The sequence below is a fragment of the Suncus etruscus genome, chromosome 13 (genome assembly GCF_024139225.1).
Source record: "Suncus etruscus isolate mSunEtr1 chromosome 13, mSunEtr1.pri.cur, whole genome shotgun sequence".
Taxonomy (NCBI): domain Eukaryota; kingdom Metazoa; phylum Chordata; class Mammalia; order Eulipotyphla; family Soricidae; genus Suncus; species Suncus etruscus.
In genome coordinates this window covers 57950341-57966551 of record NC_064860.1, presented here as the reverse complement: position 1 = coordinate 57966551, position 16211 = coordinate 57950341, and positions in this window count along the sequence as shown.

Here is a 16211-nt window from a genome sequence, read left to right as displayed (position 1 = left end):
ATCATTAAGTAGCAAATTCTGTTTTGAGTGCCCAGGTTAAGCATTCTGAATGGCTGAGGAATAGCCAAAAATAAGGCAACATTGAGAATGCACTGTAGCCTTGACTGCAACTGGTAGCAAAGCATACATTCAGTGATTGTAAGGAAATATAATCAGTCTGGCCATGTGTTGGCAAGGAAACATAATAGACCTGTGCTTTAACCATGGATTTGCAGTTGAGTGATTAGAGTGGATCTAATTTATTATTAGGTATATATGTACTTAAATGTGTTCACGTTTAGTAGTGTGTCAGATTTGAAATGTTCTGGATTTTGACTACAAAATCTAGGTAACAAATATTCAGGAACTACCATATTTTCATAGACATAAATATCAGTGTGGCTATGTGGTAAAACTATGCAAAAGTGATTTGAAGATGAGATAAGGGCATCAGACCCAAGTGATGATAGATTATCTTCCAGGACTGACAGAGACCAACATGGTAGTGGATTTAGAGTTGTTGATATAGCAAGATCTAGGACAAAGCACCTGTGCTAATTTTCAGTACTTGTCATGGTAGTAGCATTTCAGGTATTTGAAGTGCCTATACTAAGTTATGGTTTACAGATTAACATTAGTATGTTGGCTAGCAGGATGCAGGTTTGTTTGACAGAAGAAGAAATGTTTGAGTTTTGGATCTCAGGCACCCACTAGCTAAACTATTTTCTAGAAAGAAGTGGGTTTCTTTTCAGAAATTTACACTTAGTATATATTACCATGAAGAATGAAGTCCAATACGCCTTCACTGACACTGATTATCAAGACTGAGTGAAATCAAGTTCAGCCAGCCAAGCCAGTTTTTCCACACAGAGGTGTTTTTCAAATCAAAGCAGCTGGCAAATGTACACTGATATTGATCATGATTCCTGTATTACATTTCCACTAGCCTGTATGCTCATATACACATGTTCCTTCTCATTTCTCTTCTCTTTGTCACTTGTTTGAAATTGCAACATAAATTCAAAAATATGATATGACACTAAAGATATTGTTTATTTTATATTGTTCAATTATTTATATCAAACCTGAGTATTCAAGAAGTTTTAAATTGAGTCCTTCTGAATAGATGTAAATTATTATACCAGATATCATTTATATCAAAGGAAACTATAAAGAATGATATCTACATTATCACACATAAATGACATTTTACAGTAACTGTGCCTGGCTTTCCTATGCAAATTTTAAAATATAGACTATTGTGAATATCTATATTTTTGAATGAAGGTCAATATAAAGATATGCTCAAAATAAATTTTACATAAATATAAAAGACATGCATGTTCTTCAACCTTCTGTTTCCCTGATTAACACGTTTCTCCCTAACTTGTCTCTATATTTATTTTGTTGTTTATTTCCACTCTAAAGAAATCCCTGTTCTCTATCTAACACAGACTCTCATTCTTTCCCCTCACATTATTCTAAATAAATTTCAATAAATTAATCTCTCTTCACCAAAAAAACACAAAGAAACATTAAATTCATGTTGTAGAGGTATTTAAAGTTATGTATGACATTAAATCATCCCATAAAATAAAACAAAAAGCATTAATGACTATAGTAAAAATAATTTAACTTTATTTTTTTGTTTTAAAATAAAACATTAACAAAAATTGGTGTTAAACAGAAATACTCCATTCTCTTCATTAGTTATCAATAATTACAGGAATCATAATTATAAATTTTCAAATAATTATAGTATATGTAACAGATATTATTATGTTTTAGTTAATGTATGATAGACTATATTCTTCAATAATTCTACATTTTCTTTTGTTTAGTACTACTTATTTAAAATATATAATTTTAATTGCACAGGTTCTGGATCAAATGCCCATTTTTAGATAAAACTATTTATGAAATGGAGAGACAAAATAATGGATAATGTGTTTGCTTTGCACGTGGCCCATCTCAGTTCAATCCTCAGCATCCCAAATAGTCTGTTGGACCCACAGAGAGTGATTTCTGAGTGCAGACATAGGAATAATCCCTGAGCATTCTAGAAGCATCAAAACAATAAAAATAATAATTTTATTATTAATAAATAATTTAATTGTATATTATAATTATGAAATAATTATTTAAATAATAAATAAGTAAATGTTATTTATTAAAAAATAAAATAATTGTATTTGAACAAAAAATTACATCACTAATAATCAATACTACATGAAGTCCCTCTTAAGTACTATAAACATATGCTTCTTGTGATTGTTTTTTATTTTTTAATATTGTTTTTTATCTGAAACCCAACTACAGCCATTTTTATAATTACAGTGCGCAATCAAGTACAGTATTTTATTTAAAAATAAATCTTGGCTGTCGGATTTGACCTGGAGATGATGTTCGATGGCCACTTCTTGGCTGCCTTGAGCAGAAAAGCAGACATGGAGCAAGGCAACAGTTGCTTAGAAGGCTCTAGGGGTTTGTGCCCTTGTGATTGTGTTTGATGGTGTCTTCTTGGTTGTCGTGTTTTGGCCCTAAAGATGATTTTCAATGGAGACTTCTTTACTGCCTTAGGCAGAAAAACATGGAGCATGGCAGCAGTCATTTAGAAGGCTCTCTGGGATTGGGCGTTGTAGAATGTGTTCGATGGTGTCTTCTTTGTTGTCGAGTTTGGGTCCTGAAAATGATGCTTGTCTACTTGGCTGCAGCTGGCAGAAAAGAAGACAGGGAGCAATGCAGCAGTATTTTAAAAGGCTCTCCGAATTTGGGCCCTGGGGATTGTGTTGGAGGGTGTCTTCTTGGTTGTCAGGTTTGGACCTTAGAGAAGATGTTTGCTGGTATCTTCTGGGCTGCCCTGGGCAGAAAATCAGACATGGAGCAAAGCAGCATTCTTTTAGAAGGCTCTTTGGTTTTGTGCCTTGGAGTTTGTATTTGATTGTGTATTCTTGGCCGTCGGGTTTGAGCTATGGAGATGATGTTTGATGGCATTTTCTTGGTTGCCTTGGGCAGAAAAGCAGACAGGGAATAAGGCAGCAGACTTCTAGAAGGCTCTCCATCTGGGTCCTGTTCCATGGTGTCTTCTGGGCTGTCGGGTTTGGGCCAGGGAGATGATGTTCGATGGCTTCTTCTTGGCTGCCCTGGGCAGAAAATCAGACATGGAGCAAGGTAGAAGTTTTTTAAGGCTCTCCGGGTTGAGGCCCTGGAGACTGTGTACAATGGTGCCTTCTTGGTTGTCGGGTTTTGGTCCCTGGAAATTACTTTAATGGTTCTTCTTTGCTGCTTTGGGCAAAAAAGCAATCATGGATCAAGGCAGCAGTCTTTCCTAAGAGTCTCCGGTTTGGAGCCCTTGAGTTTGTTTTCAATGTTGTCTTCTTGGCTGTCGAGTTTAGGTCCTGGAGATGATGTGCGATGGTGTTTTCTTGGTTTCCTTGTGCAGAAAAGCAGAGAGGGAGAAAGGTTGCAGTCTTTCATAAGCCTCTCCGGGTTCGAGCCCTGGAGAGTGAGTTCTATGGTGTCTTTTTGCGCTGTCGGATTTGGGCTCTGGAGGTGATGTTCAATGGTGTCTTCTTGGCTGCCTTGAGCAATCCTGTGCCAATCACATGGCAGGGATCAGCACACATCTTATTGGTTGGGGCCCTTACAGGGTTTGGGCCCTAGAGATTATGTTTGATGACATCTTCTGGCTGTCCTGGTTAGAAAGGCAGGCAGGCAGCAAGGCATCAGTCTTTTAGAAAGCTCTCTGGTTTTGGGCCCTGGAGATTGTGTTTGATTGTGTCTTCTTGGCTGTTGTGTTTGGGCCCTGGAGATTATGTTAAATGGTGTCTTCTTATTTGTCTTGGGTAGAAAAGCATACTAGGAGCAAGATAGCAGTCTTTTATAAGGCTCTGCTGTGCCCAATCACATGGCAGGGATCAGCACCACCTTATTGTGTGAGGTTTTACTGGATTTGGAGCCTGGAGATTGTGTTTGATGGTGTCTTCTTGGCAGTTTTGGGCAGAAAATTAGATAGGGAACAATGCAGCAGTCTTTCATAAGCTTCTCTGCGTTTGGGTTCTGGAAATTGTGTTCTATGGTGTCCTCTTGGCTTATTGCTTGGGGCCCTTACCGGGTTTGTGCCTAGAGATTATATTGGTTGGTGTATTCCTGGCTGTCTTTGGCAGAAAAACAGACGTGTACCAAGACAGCAGTCTTTTCTAAGGCTCTCCGTCTTTGGGCCCTGGAGATTGTGTTCGGTGGTGTCTTCTTGGCTGTCTTTGGCAGAAAAGCTGCCAGTTGTGATTTTTATAGTTAATTATTTTACTGGAAAGGTGACACAAGCACTAAGGCTTGCCCCTGCTAGCCTAGGACGGACAGCAGTTAGATCTGATTCTCCAGGGTCACATATGTTCCCCAAGCCTGGAGCCATATCTGAGACCATGGCCAGGAGTAGCCCCTGAGTGTCACCAGGCTTGGCCCCCCAAAAAAAGCAAAAAAATTATTTTATATTTTTTTTATCATCCCCTACTTAATGTATATAATACTAACAGAATTCACCTCACAAAGTTAAAATCTGAATATTATTGCTCTGATTTAAATTATAAAATAGAGGTGACCTTGCCCTGCTTCTTACTAGCTTATACAAAATCAACTTGATAATGGATGTATGCTGTTTCTAAATAAGGTGTTTAATATTCAAATATTTCCAGTGACTGGAATAAATCAACCATTTCATACCTTAATCTATTACCAAATGCATAGCCATCTATATTATACTTAAATATAGATCTGCTAGAAAGCCAATAATTTAACATACTAGTTAAATATTCTGCTTGCATTAGTATTGACTTAAATAATGTTTCTATCCCATATTTTTGTACTGTCTGTACCTCAGTTGTGAATTAATGATTCTTTTTAGTATTCTGAGGTTAGTTCAAAGTATAAAAAGATAAGATTGAAAGTTGTTGTAAGCCAGAATGTATTCAAAATAAGAAAATATAGCAAAGTGAGCTTCCAAACTTAAAAAACTGTAATGATATACTTATTTTATTAGTATTAACATGTATTAATCAAGAATTAATATTATGTATAAATTATTATTTACAAATAATATGTATAAATAAGTATTTATGAATAAATAAATATTTATGTATAAATATTTTTAAATAGCAGCCAGAATACCATGGGCCAGACATAGGTTACCTAGCACAGCATGATTGAGAAAAATGGATATTTGAAGTCATCTTGAAAAATAAGGAAATTCAGCCACTGCATGGACAGAATGGGTACAGTCTCTGCTTCGGGAAAGGCAGTGAGCTAGGAGCCCAAACTGGGCTAGGTTGCCCTATGAGTCTGCCCTTCCCCAGTCCTCTTAAGTCCATGAAGAGCAGATGAGCCATGTTTTTTACCTGTGACCCAAATAAGGCCATGATGATCTCTGGCTTCTGCTGAAGCCCTCCAGTCATGATGTCAAGATGGTGTGTCTGTGTCCTGCCTTGCATTCAGAAAATCCAGATGCTCCCGCTCAACACACTGATCCTCAATTTTAAGAGTGAAAGAATTTACACTAGCCACTGGGTCCTCGTCTCTGTCACTGGCATTGCCCAGGTAAAAATCCAAGGGCAGAACAAGATGTTAGCAGGCAGATGTTCCTGGGGAAGACAGAGACTGAGAATGCCCACATTTCACTGGAGACACTGGAGGGCCACCAGAGGCCACGACTATAGAGGAAATCTATAAGGACAGCAGAAGTTCTCAGAGCAGTTTTTCTTTTCTTTTCTTTTCTTTTTTTTTTTAAGGTGCTTGTCAATACAAGTTAAGGGGATTGTTGGACTAGTTCAGTAGGCTCCCATATGTACCAAACAATAATTTATGACATTGTTTCTTTTTTGCATAGGCACATTAAAAATATATTAAATATACAAATAAGTTCTTATCTAACAGAGACAGGAACACACAAAATTTTGTAATGCAGTGGGGCCTTACACCCTGAACATTGTCATAATGACTTGGCTTAGGCCTCAGAAGAATGGGCATTGCCATTTCACTCTCTTCCTGCCATATATTTTAAACTAATTACTATATATTTTTCATCTAAAAAAAATCTTTCAAATTATACATACTCAAACTACAAATAAAATTTTAAACTTTAAGCATCCTTTACAAAATTAATATCACTTTTATAAAAAGCAGCCTAGGTTCGTCAGGAAGTGAAGAATTAGAAAAGTAATACGGGGTAAACCTGAAATCCCTTTTTTTTTTTTTGAATTTGAAAGGCTCTTCAAAGATAAGGTAGGAATATTAATGCATTTGGTCATATATCACACACTTAAAAAAGGTATTTTAAAGATGTAAAGAAAATGTCATCACTAAACTAAAAATTGCTTTGATTAAATAATATATTGTTAATTTCCTCCAACAGTGCCTTCAGGTTCCCACCAAACCTCTCCAGCTTCCCCCTTGCATGGCACATTTTTTAATAATATATTTATTTAGACACCTTGATTACAAACATGATTGTGATTAGGTTTCAGTCATGTAAAGAACACCCTTCTTCACGAGTGCAACATTCCCACCACCAATGTCCAAAATCTCCCTCCCCCCTCCCCACCTCTTCTCTAGACAGGAAGGAGGGAACTGGAATGCATGGCACATTTTAAGTTTAGCTGTTAAAGTTGGATCTCATGTTCTCAGGGTTGTTGACTATTTAATGTGGTTTGACTATTTAATTCCTCAACTCCTTTATACCACTGCTGATCTTGAGTATTCTTGGCCCTTTCTCATGTTGCTTTTGTCAAAATTTAAATTGTTTCATAAGACTATTCTGTGTCTTTCTCTCTTCTGCTGACTTATTTTGCTCAGAATAATAGTTTTCATGTCCATCCAATTATAGGAAAATTTCATGACTTCATTTTTCCTGAAGCTGCATAGTATTCTATTTTGTATATGAACCAACGAATCTTTAGCCACTCATGAGTTGTTGGGCATCTGGGTTGTTTTCAGATTCTGGCTATTGTAAATAGTGCTGCAATAAATACAGATGTGCAGAAGGCCTCTTTTGTGTTGTTTTGTGTTCCTACAGTATATCACTAGAAGTGGTATAGCTAGATCATATGAGAGATCAATTTCCAGGTTTTTTTAATAAATCTCCATATTGTTTTCCATAATGGCTGGACTAGACATCATTCAAACCAGCAGTGAATCTGAGTTTCTTTCTCCCCACATCCTCGCCAGCACTAATTGTTTTTATTTTTTGTGGCATGAAATGGTACCTTGTTGTTTTGATTTGCATCTCCCTGATGATTAGTGATGTGGAACATTTTTTTCATGTGCCTCTTGGCCATTTGTATTTCTTCTTTGAGAAATTGTTCATTTCTTCTCCCCATTTTTTGATAGGGTTAGATTATTTTTCTTTTTAAGTTCTGTCAGTAGCTTGTATATCTTAGATATTAGTTCCTTGTTTGATGGGTATTAGATGAATAGTTTCTCCTATTCTATGGGTGGCCTTTGTATTCTAAGTGCTATTTTCTTTGAAGTTAAGAAGCTTCTCAGCTTAATATAGTCCATATATTTTTCTCCACTACCCTTATTATGGGATTTAAGAAAAATAAAAGACATTATTGTAATGACACACAGAGACAATAGAGTTGAAGTGTGGAAGGACTGGCCCAAGGTATGAAGCTTACCACAGAGTGCTGAGTTTAGTTAGAGAAATAATTATGCTGATAACTATCATGACAATGGTAGTGAGTTAGATAAAATGCCTGTCTCAAATACAGGCAGGGGATGGGAGAGGAGATAAATGGGGGATATTAGTGGTGGAAATATTTCACTAATTTAAGGGGGTGTCATTTTTTGTATCTGAAACCCAAATTCAAACACATTTATAATAAAGGAACTTAAAGATATTAGCGAAAAAATTGTTTCAAGAGAAGAACAATGTTAGTTTTAAAAAATCACACTTTTAAACAACATTATCTCAATGATTATTTGATGTATACTGTATGTTGGTATTTTGATACAAGTACCTATTTTTATTAATTCATATATCTCCATAAAATGCTTCTGGAAACATATTGGCAGCAAGTATTGCATGATTTTTATTGTGATGTTGTTAAGTCCAAATCAGAGACACCAATCACCAATCACAATCCCCACCTCCCAGGAATCTATGGTTGGGAAATAAATAGGAAAGTTGTGACAGAAAGAATAAAGACAAGACAACATAGGTAGTCTAACATTTTTTGAAACTACCAAGAACTTTTTTTTTGTTGTTAAAATAAACCCATAATGAAAATCCAAGAAGAAAACACTTACTATAAAATTTAAGTAGTATTTGCTAGAAGGTGGAGACAAAGATTGGGTGTGTAGGGAAGAGAGACAAGGACCAAAAGGAAAGCAGTCTGGTGAATGGGGGCACAGATTTTGTTTCAATTCCTGTATCACTGAAGTTAGTACAGATAGGTGAAGTAGAACTCAAATTTTATGAGAAATGAAGTGATCTAGCAACAGATTCCTACAGAGATGCCTAGTATTTGTCTCTGTTTCAAAGGCCTGACAGAGTAAGACTGTTGCTCATTACTATATTAGCTGTGCCGTTCCTGATAACATAATCAGCTATGTTCAGGAGACTCTAGAGACACGATATTAGTCCAATTCTGATGTTCAGTTCCTAAACTGTATACATGTTTCTTGCTCATCTTCCCAAACAGTACCAGAATCTACTACTTTATTCAAAAACAAAAACTTCCAACCTCAGCAGCAGCACACACACACTCACACACACACAATCAAAGACTCCCAAGACTATGCTAATTGGGTTGCCCTGTAGAAGCCCCCACTATGCCTGTCTGACTAATATATATTGCTCTAGGAAAATGAAAATAAATATATTGATGCAGTATAATATGATTCATAGAATAATAAGTAAGTAAAAGTATATAATTAAAATATATTGAATTAACAAATATAACTAAAAATTAAACAATGGTTTTGTGACAGAGATGGAAACATTGGGTATTTTAAAAGTTTCAGTAGTTAAAAATATGGTAAACTAAATGTGAACAGATTATATCAATATCTATAATAAAAGAAAATAGCTAAAATTAGAAGAAATAGAAGAAAACTTTAAGTATTACTTGTACTAATTAATCAAAATGATAATAGGAGATTAATAGATAAAATGCTATAGTTGAAAGAAATGGAAATGCATATTCTCCTCATGGCCAGCATAAGATGCCATTTTCTGATTTGAGAGTGGCACTTACAGGGAGGGTTTAAAAAAGCCAATTAATTTTCATCTTGTCATTCCATCATCAATTTACAATTTCATAAAAAAGGACAAGGGGAAATGTATAGATTTTGCCTTGTTCTTGAGTAGGGGGATGTAGAAATAATATCTATAAACTATGTCTCAAATGCATTTTTTATTGCTTACAATTGATTTGTTTGACCAATCAAACTTTAGACAAACTATAGAGATAAAATGTCATGGTGATGTTACATTGCATTCGAATTTTAATATTTTCTTCTAGTATAGATATTGATATTATCTGTCCGCATTTAGCTTACTTTATTTTTAACTATTTGCATACAGCTGATCCAGACTCAATCACTAACATTCCATATGGCCCCCAGAGAAACCACCAGAATTCCTGAGAGGAGAGTCAGGAGAAACTCTTAAAAAATTCTGGGTGTACTCCCTCCAAAAGTCAATTGAAAACATAACTTATAATATTTATGGTGATGCTATATTAATTTTAAGTATAAAACTGTGATGAAACGAAGTAAGTTCTTGTTATCTGGCATTTTTTGGTGTTGCAATTTAGCAAAATTGATTTAGTTCATTAGCCCAATGCTTTCTCCATTAACAAGTTCTTTATTTTACTTCTTTCATTTATTTTCAAATACGAAAACAACTTCTACATATACAGCTGAATATACTTGCTATGAGGAAGAAAGGAAGAATTAAGAAGTTTTTATTATTGCTCTGCTACGTTGGCTGAAACAGAAGCAAAATGCAGTAATATTGTTTTCTCCTGGATTTCAATAGTATAAAGAATACTCCTTAAACAACTTTTAACAGAAGAGGGTTTAGAACATTCTTCTTTATTTATAAGTAGGTAAATGTTAATGGGTGCATTTGACTAACAATAAGAATCAGCCTCTATTTAGCATAGTCTCAGTAAGACAAATTAGCTTTTCAATCAGCATTTCTCCATTTTCTAAGTTCTCTTGGCACATAGACTTTATGCTTCCCAGCCTTGCTTCCTCTTAAAATTACCTATTTATAAAACATCTTATATATTGACGTTAAAGCACTTCAAAATGAAGTAATGATTGAACTTTAACACTTTTTTATCTCTCACGAATTCTAGCACTGGATTGAAAACAGGAATATGCTATGTTATGCATCGATAAATTCATTGAAATAATATGTTCTGTTCATTTTTAATCACCAACCTGACAACAAATATTATTTATATTTTAATATGAGTATTTTAAATAAGATTAATAAGAATGCTATTTGGGGGGCTTTATGTAATTCTGATGGAGACAATAGAATGATATATTAGGAACATATTCTCAGCTATATCATATACATATTCTTTGTTTTGGGAAAACAACCTTTTTTTTGCTTTAAATGTAATTAAAGATGTTTTCCATATAACATAACAGAGTCACTATTGTTAGCTATAATTAATAAAAATAAATGTAAAATGTAATTCACAATATATTCATCAAATTATAACAGGATTTTATCTCTCAAAATTATTTTTAAAATAATCATTTATGTCTTTTTATGTCATTTAAGTTTAAATGAGAGGGGATCTAAAACAATAGAATAGAACTAATTCTTACTTTTACAATTAAATTACTGAGGTCCTTCAACTCTGAGTATATTCTTAACGTCTTTTGCTAGTCTGTTTAACTATTTTTACATATGGTAAAAACATACTGATGGCAAAGTGATTTATATATTTTCCAATATATGGCTAGTTTAATATCAGATATTTTATCTTGAAATTGAAAAGGAAAGCAGAAAATCAGATCCTCTGCTTTTCCCTCTATGTGTTTACACCCCCCCCCAACTTCACTGCTGTCTGTAGAAATTCTAGTAAGTAACCACACACTTCACTCATTAGGAATGTTCTTCTTTCTCCATTGGGAAATACCAAAGTAAATCTCTAGGATATTGTTTCACAAGCCTTTTTTATCTGTTACTTGATGTTTTAATGTTTCACTAGCCTTGTTAGACTGTTACTTGATGTTTTAATGTTCACTAGCCCCTAAGACTGTTACAAGAATGGACAGTTGCAAAATATGAAAAGATGATGTTTGAAATAATGTAGCCTGTTTTAAGATAATGCTTGTTTGAAATGATGTAGCCTGTTTCTTTGAAAGATACTCTATAAAAATTCTGCTTAAACAATGCCCAGAGTCTTGGCCTGGGGACCTGTCTCCTGATCACTGATGTCTGGAGCCAGATTAAACTCTCACTTTTGCGAATTGCATGGTCACTGCCTCTTTTTGGGACTCTCGAGGAGCCAAAGAAATGAGGGGAAATTATCCTCGCCCTTAACAAAATGCTAAATAGAATTATAGTTACTTGAAGTATTAAATGTAATATCATATACAAGTTTTTTAGTTTTATGGCTTTCTTTCTTTAATGTTCACAATAAGTAGTCCAGGGCATGGGAATAATGTGGTATCTGGGATTGAGTGCAGACATGCCTTGAATATGTAAATAATTTGATTTAACTTTGACCCTATTCATGCCACATGTGTAACTTTCACTCTCTACAAAATATTCTTATATTTTTTATTTTGTGCAGTTTATGGATACTTAGGATAATTAAAGTTCTATTTTTTGAAAAAAAAATTAATACTTAAGCTTAGTTTAAGGATCATAGTTCACTTATTTGTGGTTTCCTTTTCTTTGCATTTAAACAGATACTAGTTTTTCTCTTTGGAGGAACAGTTCTTTACTATGATGAACAGACAACTGAAAACAATCACTACATTTTAAAATACTGACATTTTATAACTGAGTTTGAGACTTATAGGCAGATTTTATTTCATATTCTTCAGTGGAAATAGGGTCCTGAATAAGTGCCTCTAAGGATAGAATGTATTATTTGCTCTAAGAAAAGAAATACAATGAATACATGTGCTATGACACCATATCTTATCTACAAGATTGGAAAGATATTAGAAATGTAAAATAGTGATCACCTCGCCCTGTTCTTGAGAACAAAGAATACTTGACATGCTAAACAACAAAGAAAATAAATCAAACAGTAATTAAAGAGAAAAAAGTTTTTTAGAATGTTATCTGATAAAAACGTGCTAAGAAGAAATAATTGATGAGGAACAGCATTTCAACACAGTATATTTATACTTTAAACCAACATTTAGAATTGAAAACCAGAGTTTGTTTTTATTTTACCATCATATAATTCTACCAAAATTTCCGCATTTGGGAAAATTTAATATTAAAAGACATTTTAGGTGACAGATACTATGTATGATGTTTACTTTGCATGCAAGCCACCCACATTTAAGTCTGTCATTACATATGACTCCTGAATATCTGACAGTAGTGATTCCTGTGCTCAGAGCCAAAATATAGTCCTCATGGCCTCTGGGTATGACCCAATTCATCATGCAAGTAATTTAAGTCTTTGTGTCTGCATTATAATTCATTTCAATAGCCATTACATCTAATATCACACAACTTTATTGTGGAAATCAATATGACAACAAGGGTTGAAGTGGAAGTTACATGAGCATGTATCTACACAGAAACTTTACTAAGAATAGCTTCTTTTACTGAGCAATTTGCTTCTTTAAAGCCTTGATACTAGGACTTGTCCTTATAAAATCTAACATCAGGATTGTTTAGAGAAAACAATATTTTTCTTGAGACAGTTTTCAAAAGAAAAATAAAAGTCTGTGACAATTGCGTAAAATTGTAGTTGCCTAAGGCAACAATACCAATTGTGGCTATAAAAACTTGAAAAAGACTATCAGTAGGGATAGTAGAGAAATAAGATGACAATGAGATAACTTTACAAATCAATAGAAATTCTTAGTAATCGTGAAAGAGATGTATAATTATGTTCTGACAATCTAAAAGAGTCTTAATAAGTTTCTCATTTCTCATTTCTGACCAATACAGAAACTCTGAAGTATTACAATTGAGTCCAAGCAGAATACTGAACAGAAACAGGATTAAAACCTGCCTCAACAAACAGAGTTTATCTGTTAAAACTCCGTAAATGTTTCAGTACCACCTAGCCCAGCACTAGTGTCCCTTCACCAATAGCCCTCCGACATCAAAATCTAATATCTTAGCAAACTCATATTTAGATTTAATTGCAATAATTGTGGTCATATATCTATTATATTGTTATCACTTATGGTTTTGACAGACACAGTTGACTCACTTCATCCTCTCCAGAATGAGCAAGATTATTCATCAAAATGGAAGATAACTCATGGCCTAGCAGAATTACCAGCATCAAAATAAATATCTTGCCCCAAATTATTCTACAGATTCAATAAATTTCCCATTAAAATTCTGATAATAAATAACAAAGCATTATTACATTCTTCAAAAATATAGAATAAACTTTACTAAAATTTGTAATTTATCATAAAACTCCCTGAGATTCTTAGCCATTGTGAATAAAAGGAATCAGAAGGTATTACATTTCCCATAAAGTTATAATAATCAAAATGGTGTGGTATAGAATAATAAGAGAATCTCAGACTAACAGAATAGAAACCCCAAAGATAAATTCATAAATTTATGGACCATTAATCTATGTGAAAGAGTCTGAGAGAATGAAATGGAGTAAAAGAATTTTCTTCAATATGTTTTATTAGAAAAATTGGATGGCCACATGCAAAAAATTTAATGATTCATATCGCAATGTTATTTACAAAGTTAATTCACACTGAATTAAAGGCATCCATGTCAGGTCATAATTCTTTAAATATATTGAGGACAATCTACAAAGAGCTCTTCAAAATATAAAACTTGGAGTTACCTATGATGATCTGATTTCATTGGAAAAGTTAACTGAAAAAAAGATAAGCAAATGTGAATACATTAAATTTAAAAGTTTTTACATGACAAAAGAATCAGGGTTACTTGATAGAGAAATTTTCTTCAATAAGAAAATAAAAATATTTGCAAAAATACATCAGGTAAAAGGCTAATATCTTAAGCACATTATCAAATCGAGCAAATAAACAAATAAACCAGGAAGAAAATTAGAAAGAGAAGCTGAACAAATACTTCACAAAGAGGGAATATAATAGGCCTTGAAAGAGGTTCATGATCAAATTGTAAAGAATGAAAATCAAAATGGTCATGAAATCACATCCTAGGGACTTTTGCTCCAATTTTATATCTTTTATATCAGTTTTATATCTTCTTTATGTAGACTCCACCTGTACCCTTTGTGATTTTATCAAACTCATCTCTCTTAAGGGGATCCAGATTCCATGCTTTGTGACTATCTTTGAGTTGTGACGCAGCAAATCCTATTATTCAGATTATGTTTTTTTTATTACTTCCTAATACTCATTGCTCGGACAACTTTAAAATAATCCACTAAATTTCTTGAAAACTAAAAAGACTCACTGTTAAAAGACTTAAACAAAATATATGAATTAAATAACATCACTTTGTAAGTTCCTATAATAAGTGGCAGAGAAATCCAGTTTTTTTGAGAAAGGTGTGATATGGTACATTACACTCTGGAAACTTATTTTAAAATATGTGTATCATCTACACTGAAAAATATAGATTAGATATAATGCACCTGAATCTAAATTTTGGTGATTAAACTGGACAGATATTCTCTAAATTTTCTATAACATTGTTAGGTGCCTGATATAAATTTTGTGAAATTTGTGAAAATGTCTGATTTATTCTCCCTTTCTTTTTTTTCTCTATTCCAAATATGTTTATGCTATTAGTTTATGTTTCCTACAGATTTTGATGTTTCATTCAAGCATATTTAACTCTCTTTATTTCAATTTGGGAAGATTTTGTGTACCTACTTTTAATTGCTTTGAAATTTAATTTTCATTTCATTATACAAATCTCAATGGAATTATTATCTTATGTAAAAAATTATTTGTTTAGCTCTCTTGAACTGGATGCTAGCTCTAGCCGCATGGGGTTTGGGGAGACCCCATGTAAAAGGCCTTCTCCCTAACTTGAGTGCGCTGGGAGCCTTGATAGGCCCCCAGCCTTCCCCTCTTCTGCCCCCGGCCTCCAGGCCTTCTGGGGTGGCAGCCCAGGTGGCCAGAAATGGTTGGTCTTAACTTGGGGTGTCCTGAGATTTCCTCGGTTGTGCTGTTTGTCACGGGCAATTTCTGACTAGTCCACATATGGAAAACCACGCTGCATGTATTAAGAGTATTCCTTATCTCTATGTTATGTTTTGCGTATCCAGAATGTCCATTTTGTATTTTGCCCTTTCCCACACCCCTACAAAGCTCATTTTTACTCCTTAACTCTCTCACCCCCCAAACATCACTAACCCACATTACTCTTTTTAACTTCAGTACTGCACAATCTTTATCACAGACCAAAGCCGTGCATTGTGTGTGACAACCCCAAACTGTTTTAAATGACATAAAATGGACACGTATTTCTTTCGAATATTTTCTGTTTTTTCTCTGACAGCTATGTCTTACTAAATATTCTCTTATACAGTGACGATTCTAACCACTTTTTATCTTTTCTTTATGAGCTGTTCAACAAGGAATTTTGGTGAAAGAGTCCCCCAGTTTAATGCTTATGATTGAACCATGTCATGGGGATTGTTGGATTTGTTCTTATAGTTCCCATTAGGCTCCAATAATGCCACGTGGCATTGCTCCTTTTTTGCATAGGCACATTAAAATGGGAAAATACTATACATACAAATAAGATCCTATCTAATAGAAATTGGAAAACACAAATCTTGTAGTGCAAAGGAACCTTACAACCTGAACATTGACATAACGACCTGGCACAGGCCTCAGAAGAAAGGGCATTTTCCATTCACCCCTGAACCAGGGAAGCCATCCACGAAACATCCAGGTTTGTCTATAATAAAACCTGGAAGTAATCCTCTACCACGGAAGACCCTACCACTGCTCAGACATCAACCTGCTCAACAGAGACTTCCCTTAACACTGAGAAGACTTAAAAACAACAACGACATGCTTACAGGACAGGGCTCTCT